The 10226-nt window shown below is 56.7% G+C and overlaps 1 protein-coding gene across 1 annotated transcript in view; it reads right to left on the bottom strand.

Moving 5' to 3' along the window:
• The window catches only part of LOC144763082 (NACHT, LRR and PYD domains-containing protein 3-like), a 154340-nt gene extending 144839 nt beyond the window's left edge, over positions 1-9501 (bottom strand). Inside the window, exon 1 of the mRNA XM_078648383.1 lies at positions 9418-9501. The gene's annotated coding sequence lies outside the window, so the exon portion shown is untranslated. The remainder of the gene's footprint in view (positions 1-9417) is intronic.
• Between the last annotated feature and the right edge of the window lie 725 nt (positions 9502-10226).

The raw sequence follows: 10226 nt of genomic DNA on the forward strand, positions 1-10226 counted from the left end.
ATTCTGCAGGGAGCAGAAAGAATGCCCTTCTCTCGTGGGTATGCGGCAGCAGGCTGCAGACCAGGCCAATGGTGTTCAGGCCAAAACACATTATGTGTACTGGGAGAATGACCTCCTGTACTCAGAGCCTAAGGCTGCTGAACCTGGGTCAGCCCGTGTGCTGGTGGTACCCCAGAAGTTCAGAGCCTTCCTACTGGGACTGGCTCATGAGGTGCCTTTAGCAGGACATTTGGGGATGGACAAGACCTATGACAGGCTTGTCACCCACTTCTACTGGCCCCAAATGCACAAGAGCTCAGATGCTCATTGTAGGACCTGTCCAACTTGCCAGGCAAGTGGGAAGTGCGGAGGGAAGAACAAGGCTCCCCTCCAACCCTTCCCTGTGGTCAGTACGCCATTCCAACGAGTGGGTATTGATATTGTTGGGCCTCTGGACCCCAAGACAGCCATGGGCAACAGGTTCATCCTGGTCTTGGTGGATCATGCCACCCGGTACCCTGAAGCCATCCCTCTGAGGACAGTGACGGCCCCCGTGGTGGGGCGTGCACTAATGGGAATTTTCTCCAGAGTGGGGTTCCCTCTAGAGGTGGTGAGCGACAGAGGGACCAACTTCATATCCAAGTATATGAAGTCCCTTTGGCAAGAGTGTGGTGTAACCTACAAGTTCACCACACCTTACCATCCCCAAGGAAATGGGTTGGTTGAAAGATTCAACCGAACCCTGAAGGGCATGATCATGGGCCTGGAAGGTCCAATGAGGCGTAAGTGGGACGTCCTCTTACCATGCCTGCTCTTTGCATACCGCGAGGTGCCACAGAAGTCTCTAGGGTTCAGCCCCTTTGAGCTGCTGTATGGTCACCCCGTGAGAGGACCACTGAGTTTGGTAAAGGAAGGCTGGGAGCAATCTCCCAGGAAACCTCCCCAGAATGTATATAGCTACATGCTGGCCTTCAGAAACCAAACCAGGCGCTTCAGACAACTTGCTGAGGCAAATCTGGAAGCTAGCCAGGAGGAGATGAAGCGGTGGTACGACCAGAATGCCACTCTGGTAGAGCTTCAGCCTGGTCAAGAGGTGTATGTCTTGGCCCCAGTGGAACCCTGTGCACTTCAGGATAAGTGGACAGGCCCATTTGAGGTTGTGGAGCGCAAGAGCTCAGTGACATACTTGGTGGACATGAAGACGCCCAGGAATCCTTTAAGGGTCTTGCATGTCAACCGCCTCAAGCCCCACTTGAAAAGGTCCGAAGTGGGCATGCTGTTGGCCACTGATGATGGAATGGAGGAGGAGTCTGAGCCTCTTCCTGACCTCTTAGTGGCCTGTGAGAAGGATGGGTCAGTGGATGGAGTTAACCTCTCACCCACCCTGACCCCTGAGCAACAGGAAGACTGCCGCCAGTTGCTGGGGCAGTTTCCAGACCTGTTCTCCCTGGTTCCTAGTGTCACAGATTGGTGCGTCCATGATGTGGACACAGGGGACAGCTTACCTGTGAAGCATAAGGCTTACAGGGTAACTGACAGGGTCCGGGCCTGCATCAAGGAGGAGGTCTCCAAGATGCTTGCTCTTAGGGTGGTTGAGTCTTCCAGCAGTCCTTGGTCCAGCCCCGTGGTCTTGGTCCCAAAGGCTGCTGCGCCGGGAGCCACACCTGAACTCCGGTTCTGTGTGGACTACAGAGGACTCAATTCAGTCACCAAGACTGACGCGCACCCTATCCCCAGAGCTGATGAGCTCATTGATCGGCTAGGGGCTGCCCGGTTCCTCAGCACGTTTGATTTAACGTCTGGGTACTGGCAGATCGCCTTGACCGATGGGGCAAAGGAGAGGTCAGCATTCTCCACACCAGATGGGCATTTCCAGTTCCGGGTGATGCCATTTGGGATGAAGAATGCCCCTGCCACCTTTCAGAGGTTGGTCAACCAGGTGTTGGTTGGGCTGGATGAGTTCAGTGCCGCCTACCTGGATGACATCGCAGTGTTCAGTGGCACCTGGCCAGAACACCTGCAGCACCTCTGGGAAGTGTTGATGGCGCTGCGCAAGGCAGGCCTCACAATCAAGGCAAGCAAGTGTCAGATTGGGCAGGGCTCCGTGGTGTACTTGGGACACCAAGTGGGGAGTGGCAAGGTGGCACCCTTGCAACCCAAAATTGAGACCATCCTGGCTTGGGAACCCCCCAAGACCCAGACTGCAGTGAGAGCCTTCCTGGGGCTCACTGGGTATTACAGGAGGTTTGTCAAGGGCTATGGCACTATTGTGACCCCCTTGACAGAACTGACTTCTAAGAAGCAGCCCAGGAATGTGATTTGGACTGACACCTGTCAGAAGGCTTTTGACACCCTGAAGACTGCCATGTGCACGGCGCCCGTGCTCCTGGCTCCTGATTTCTCCAAGGAATTCATAGTGCAAACAGACGCTTCAGAGCATGGTGTAGGGGCTGTTCTCTCACAGATGACTGAGGAGGGCTGGGACCAACCCGTAGCCTTCATCAGTAGGAGGTTACTTCCACGGGAAAGTAGGTGGAGTGCAATAGAGCGAGAAGCATTTGCTGTGGTCTGGGCGCTGAAGAAGCTAAGACCCTACTTGTTTGGGTCTCACTTCCGGGTTCAGACGGACCACAGGCCCCTCAGATGGTTGATGCAAATGAGGGGTGAGAACCCAAAACTGTTGAGGTGGTCCATCTCCCTACAGGGTATGGACTTCACGGTGGAACACCGCCCTGGCACAGATCACGCCAACGCTGATGGTCTGTCCAGATTTTTCCGCCTTAGTGATGAGGAACTCCCTGGGGAAGGGTAGTTCTCCCCACATTTCAGCTGGAGGGGACACGTGTTAGACCTGGCACCTTGGCGTGGGTTTCCCTTCCACTTTTTGCTGTTGTGCCTCAAATGTTTTGATGGTGTCTGCTACTCAGGGCACTGCGCCACGGCCAACCCGTGCCGCAGTGCAAGTGCTCCCTACTGTAAAGTGTACATATGATTGATGTCCATGATTGGTTCATTGGATTTACTGTTAGTCCCTAGTAAAGTGCACCAGGAGTGCCAGGGCTTGTGAATGCCAATACTGCTAGTGGGCCTGCAGCGCTGGTTGCGCCACCCACAAAAGCAGCCTCAAAATGTGTCTAGGGTCTGCCATTGCAGAACCTGCGTGCAGTCTGGTACTGTCACCCTGGCTGGGCAAGTGCACACACTTGCCAGCCCCTGAACCTTCCCTTAAACTTCATATTAGTCACCCCTATGGTAGGCCTGAGGGCAGGGTGCATTGTAAGGATAAGGTAGAACATGCCCTGATGTGTGTGGCATGTTCTAATAGTGAATTACTGCCAAATTCGTTTTTCACTATTGTAAGGCTACCTGTTCCCTTCTAGGCCAGATGGGCTGCTGGAATTATTACACTCTATAATCCCAGCAGGCTCAGGGAACATGGTAGAAATTCATGTTTAGTATGCCTGAACTCAGAATAATAAAATACTTCTTTTAGTAAAGTTTATTTTAATATCCTGTGTTTGCAAATGCTACTTTTAGAAAGTTAGCATTTGCTTGCCTAACCATTTCAGCCCGCCTCTGCTTGGATGTGGATCTGACTGTCTGGTGTGTGTGAGTGACAGGGCTGGGAGTTGACAGGTAGTGAATAGCCAGATGACACCTTAGTGGGTGGTGGGAGTTTCCCCTGAATGATGCATCAGGCTGTGCTCTGCCTCCACAATGCTGGCTCCGCCCTCCTGGGGAGCGACTGATGACTCAGCCTGCACCTGGCCCAGGAAGGACCGAAGCTTGTCAACAAAGTACTCAGGCCACTCCTGCCCTCTCAATGCCGGCTCCGCCCCCCTGGGGAGCGGCTGATGTGCCTGCCCTCACACTGAATGCAGAAGCAGAAGTACCCACCGCAAGTGCTCAGGAGCTGAGAGCAGTTATGCAGAGGCCCCCCTGGCCAGTGAGAACAAAAGAAACTGTGTATAAAAGTAGGAGCCCTGCTCCTTGTAAATTAGATCCAGTTTGCGCAAAGAAGAAGCTCTGCCTGAAGAGAAGGACCCTGGAAGCTGCAAGGAGAAGTACTGACTCTGACCCCAAGAGACTGGCCTGTGGTGGGTGCCTTGCTGCTGAAGGAGAGCAGGAGAAGAAAGACTGAAAGACTTTGCTTTTATCCACCTTGTGCTAAAACTTTTACCAAGATCTCCAAGGGCTTGCTGTGAACTTGCCCCCTGACCAGCGCCCCAGGAACAGTGGGCGCTACCCTGTCCCCCTGGAAGAAGGAGCTGCTGTGAGCCAGCAGCCTGATCGACACAGCTGCTGAAGGAAAGAGGAGCGCGCTGTGAAAGAATCCCTGCGCCCCTCCTAAGAGGCCCTTGGCATCCCGTCCCGCCGAGCACCGCATCCGCTAACTGGCCGGCACCAGGTGACACCGAAAGGCCCAGCCCCGCTGGCCTAATCACCGTCCCTACCGCCTGCCTAACTGCGGAGCACCGCAAGAACGGACTTGGCCAAGTATCTGCTGTGACCTGAGAGGCTTGTGTGCGCCTCACGCTGCTACCCGGGGCTCTGCCCCCCTTTTCCAGGACCTGAGGTGTGTCGCCGTCTACCCGACCCGCGCCGCAACGCCAACCTCCGAGCCAGAGCCGAGCCGCCGCTCGCTCCAACCTCGGGAGGAAGACACCGCGACGTGGACCACCGAGCCGGCCTGCACCCGACCCCTTCAAAAAGACAAAGGTACTATTTCCCGTCCCGCGGTGCGAGCCGCTGTCCCACCTCGCTCGCACCGCCATCTGCCTCAGCCGAGTCCCCGGAGCCGCGCAGTGAGCCCTCCCCGGGCCCCCGCTCTCTCCCCTGACAGCCGTGCAGCGCGCTCGTCACGCTGACAGTGACTCCCCGGCCGCCGATCCCGCTAGAGGCGGGAGATTGGGCAGACCGGGTCCGATCGTTGGCACAGAGAGGCCCTGGCTGATTGAAATCCTTGCTGGAGGAACGTACCAGGACTAGGGAAGAGTCCGCAACCCTTTTTAAGCACCAGAACAATTCTTTTAACGCTGATACAAAGACCTGTGGCATAATCAGAGAGTAACTGGAACCATTTTCTTAAACTACGCAAAGACTGTATTTACAAGCCTGATCTAAAGATATATATAAAGAAGATATTTTTACAGAAATACAGTCTAGTGTCATTGTGTGGTGGGCTGATGGTCATTGTGTGTGATGTTGCAAATGTTTAACCCTATGTACTCCAGAGTTTAGCCTAGACTGCTTGCGCCACACTACCTAAAGGGCGAGTAGGGGTTATTTCTGGGAGTAATCCTTTGCCCTGACTTAGAGGAGAGGGTCCCTGCTTGTCGCAAGTACAAACCTGCGCCAACCAGAGACCCCCAATTCTAACATGACGGAACAGCTCCGTCACGAGCCTCGGGTGCGCTGTGCTTATGACAGACTAAACAACAGAACAGAAGTGCCAATACTGATCCTCTATTTGATATCTTATTCTATCAACCAACAAAAGTCGCCTGATCAAAGATGGGAAATGCTATTCAATAGCTATTTTATTTTACAAAATACATTTTTGAAAGTACATTTATTTTAACTTTCAGCATATACTGACGAGAAACAGAACATTTTATGTACAAAATGAAAAGTGAAAAATAGCACACAGAACGGGGCAATAAAATCAACCATACATTCCAAAATCAATCATATCACAGTCATACCACATGAGGAGGGGGGGCAGGGACATGAGGAGGGGGCAGGGACATGAGGAGGGGGCAGGGACATGAGGGGGGGCAGGGACATGAGGAGGGGGCAGGGACATGAGGAGGGGGGCAGGGACATGAGGAGGGGGGGGACATGAGGAGGGGGGGCAGGGACATGAGGAGGGGGACATGAGGAGGGGGGCAGGGACATGAGGAGGGGGGCAGGGACATGAGGAGGGGGGGCAGGGACATGAGGAGGGGGGACAGGGACATGAGGAGGGGGCAGGGACATGGGGAGGGGGGCTGGGACATGAGGAGGGGGCAGGGACATGAGGGGGGGCAGGGACATGAGGAGGGGGGACAGGGACATGAGGAGGGGGGCAGGGACATGAGGAGGGGGGCAGGGACATGAGGAGGGGGGCAGGGACATGAGGAGGGGGCAGTGACATGATGAGGGGGGCAGGGACATGAGGAGGGGGGCAGGGACATGAGGAGGGGGGCAGGGACATGAGGAGGGGGGCTGGGACATGAGGAGGGGGGCAGGGACATGAGGGGGGGCAGGGACATGAGGAGGGGGGCAGGGACATGAGGAGGGGGGCAGGGACATGAGGAGGGGGGGGGGCAGGGACATGAGGAGGGGGGCTGGGACATGAGGAGGGGGCAGGGACATGAGGAGGGGGGCTGGGACATGAGGAGGGGGGCAGGGACATGAGGGGGGGCAGGGACATGAGGAGGGGGGCAGGGACATGAGGAGGGGGGCAGGGACATGAGGGGGGGCAGGGACATGAGGAGGGGGGCAGGGACATGAGGAGGGGGGCAGGGACATGAGGAGGGGGGCAGGGACATGAGGGGGGGCAGGGACATGAGGAGGGGGGGCAGGGACATGAGGAGGGGGCAGGGACATGAGGAGGGGGGCTGGGACATGAGGAGGGGGGCAGGGACATGAGGGGGGGCAGGGACATGAGGAGGGGGGCAGGGACATGAGGAGGGGGGCAGGGACATGAGGAGGGGGCAGGGACATGAGGAGGGGGGCAGGGACATGAGGAGGGGGGGCAGGGACATGAGGAGGGGGGCTGGGACATGAGGGGGGGCAGGGACATGAGGAGGGGGGGGACATGAGGAGGGGGGGCAGGAACATGAGGAGGGGGACATGAGGAGGGGGGCAGGGACATGAGGAGGGGGGCAGGGACATGAGGAGGGGGGGCAGGGACATGAGGAGGGGGGCTGGGACATGAGGAGGGGGGCAGGGACATGAGGGGGGGCAGGGACATGAGGAGGGGGGCAGGGACATGAGGAGGGGGGCAGGGACATGAGGAGGGGGCAGGGACATGAGGAGGGGGGCAGGGACATGAGGAGGGGGGGGACATGAGGAGGGGGGGGCAGGGACATGAGGAGGGGGACATGAGGAGGGGGGCAGGGACATGAGGAGGGGGGCAGGGACATGAGGAGGGGGGGCAGGGACATGAGGAGGGGGGACAGGGACATGAGGAGGGGGCAGGGACATGAGGAGGGGGCAGGGACATGGGGAGGGGGGGCAGGGACATGAGGAGGGGGCATGGACATGAGGAGGGGGCTGGGAAATAAGGAGGGGGGCAGGGACATGAGGAGGGGGGGCAGGGACATGAGGAGGGGGGGCAGGGACATGAGGAGGGGGGGCTGGGACATGAGGAGGGGGGCAGGGACATGAGGAGGGGGGGCAGGGACATGAGGAGGGGGGACAGGGACATGAGGAGGGGGGCAGGGACATGAGGAGGGGGGCAGGGACATGAGGAGGGGGGCAGGGACATGAGGAGGGGGGCAGGGACATGAGGAGGGGGGGCAGGGACATGAGGAGGGGGGCAGGGACATGAGGAGGGGGGCAGGGACATGAGGAGGGGGCAGTGACATGATGAGGGGGGCAGGGACATGAGGAGGGGGGCAGGGACATGAGGAGGGGGGCAGGGACATGAGGAGGGGGGGGCTGGGACATGAGGAGGGGGCAGGGACATGAGGAGGGGGCAGGGACATGAGGAGGGGGGCAGGGACATGAGGAGGGGGGCAGGGACATGGGGAGGGGGGGCTGGGACATGAGGAGGGGGCAGGGACATGAGGAGGGGGCAGGGACATGAGGAGGGGGGCAGGGACATGAGGAGGGGGGGCAGGGACATGAGGAGGGGGGCAGGGACATGAGGAGGGGGGCAGGGACATGAGGAGGGGGGCAGGGACATGGGGAGGGGGGGCAGGGACATGAAGAGTGGGGCAGGGACATGAGGAGGGGGGGCAGGGACATGAGGAGGGGGGCAGGGACATGGGGAGGGGGGGCAGGGACATGAAGAGGGGGGCAGGGACATGGGGAGGGGGGGCAGGGACATGAGGAGGGGGCAGGGACATGGGGAGGGGGGCTGGGACATGAGGAGGGGGCAGGGACATGAGGAGGGGGAGGGACATGAGGAGGGGGGCAGGGACATGAGGAGGGGGGCAGGGACATGAGGAGGGGGGGGGGGCAGGGACATGAGGAGGGGGGGCAGGGATGCCGCTACAGGCTCCACCTCGTGAAAAAGAGGAGTTCCAGACACAAATATCTGCCTAAGATCATACAATTTAAGCAGAGAAGCTGTGATTTCTCCTGCTTTCACTGTGTACAAATCAGCCGGTCACCAGTATCTATTCGCCGTTTCATATGTTGAGGCTTTGTTGTTACCCCTCAGTGCATTCTTCTGCAGTTTGTAGATTATAGCGTGAATTCCACCGGAAGGGATCAGGGCGCTTTGCATCAGCGCCAGTTACATTGCACAAGGTCACACGCAGTGTTCAAGGCATCGGGACATTAGGGGATTTCCCCAGAATCACAAGAGTTTGAGCCAAAGCTGAGATTGGAACCGGGTTTCCAGGTTCCTAAAACTCCAGACCGGGCTGCATCACCAGAGGGAGGGAGGAGAAGCCACAATAAAGCTCGGCTCGTCATGGGCTCGGGGTCCCAAGAGGCTCTCGCGCTGAGCCCGAGCCGGGCTTCAGGCTCGGGCGTCAGAGGCTCGCCCCCCTCTGCGAGAAACGACTGTTAGTGACACCCCTTTGCATGGGAACAGGCACAGGTTCAGTGCCTGATGCTGCGAGAGTCGCTGTGTGCTGAGTGTACAGTGTGTGCTTCAACCCAGGGCCGGTGCTAGGGAGGTGCGACTGGTGCAGCTGCACCTGCTGATGGCTTTGGTGGGGGCGATGTGTACAAAAATGTCAAAACAACTCTGCTGATTAGTGTTACAGCTGGTAAGAGATCGGACTTCTGTGTAGTGTCAGTTTTGACGGCTCATAAAGTAGCGCAGTGGGATAATGTGCCTGCTGCGAAGAACGAGAATGAAGATCACACAACTGAGTGAACTATGAGGAGCTCCAAAATATGAAATGTTCGTCAGAGAGGGACTCTGGGGGGGTAAGGGGCACTGCTGGAGAATGGTGGTGGTGAGAGAATTTGTGGTAGAGACGCCAAGAAAGACTGCCGCACCCGACGGGCCCGGCGCGAACGCAAGCCACGCTTAACCCCTCGATCTATCTGCAGAAATGCAACCGGGCCACGGAAAGCCCGTCCCACCTGTGGGGCCTTTACTTGTAAGACTCTAAATGAAAAAGGAGCCCCCCCGACCCCCCACCCCCATCCCCCCCGGCCTCGGAGCACCGACAGCCGGAGCCCCTGGGGGGATCACAAGCGCTGCTCGGACACATCAGTGGCGACGAAGAAGCACCAGATGTACAGAGGGGACGAAAGAGGGACACTCACCTGTGGGCTTCGGGCTCAACGACCCCCGACGTCCACTGTCCCTGAAGGACGAAGGCCTGGAGCGGCGGCAGCCCCTCCCGATGCCAGGGGCCCGGAGAGGGACTGGGAGGGCGAGGCGGGATTCAGTAAAAATGAAACTGAAACTGAAAGGCATGAGGCGGGAAGAACGAGCAAGTCTAAAGGCGCGCAAGAAAAACAGCTGGAATTTGAAACCTCGGAAGCTGTGCAAGCATTTGTGTTTGCAAGGTCTTTTTTCTCCTTTTCGGTAAGGCAGATTCTTTACTCTCCCGCTCACACAACATAGAAAACAAGCACTGACAAACCCAATAGGCCACGCTTCTACTAGAGTTTTTGTTAGCTCTGTTGTTTTGCAATGTAGTTGGACTTGATAAAAAAAATATCAACTCTTTATAAACTGCTGGGATATGGCTTTCATGTTATTTTAAGGCATGAGTGAATGTAAGTTTAGAATGAAAATCTGCTAGAGTGCAGCAGAGTTTACTGGCATAGACTATACTGTCATAGAGTAGAGTGATATAGAGTGACTTACACTCATTTTGATTGCATAATATGTAGGTATATTGACGTGTATGGAAATGTAAGACAGAGTTAATTCTTTATTGCTAGGTGTAGAAATAGAATAGAAAATGAAGTGCCTATAGCCTTTGTAGTTCTTGCTTTGTCTGATAATTCTGAGTCAATACATTTTTCTTTAGCATGTTTTATTATCTTTTTTTTTGTTATCCATACATTTTCTTTCAAAATCCACTGATCTATAAATAGAACATTAGATAGTAAGCATGGCTAGA

The sequence above is a fragment of the Lissotriton helveticus genome, chromosome 6 (genome assembly GCF_964261635.1).
Source record: "Lissotriton helveticus chromosome 6, aLisHel1.1, whole genome shotgun sequence".
Taxonomy (NCBI): Eukaryota; Metazoa; Chordata; class Amphibia; order Caudata; family Salamandridae; genus Lissotriton; species Lissotriton helveticus.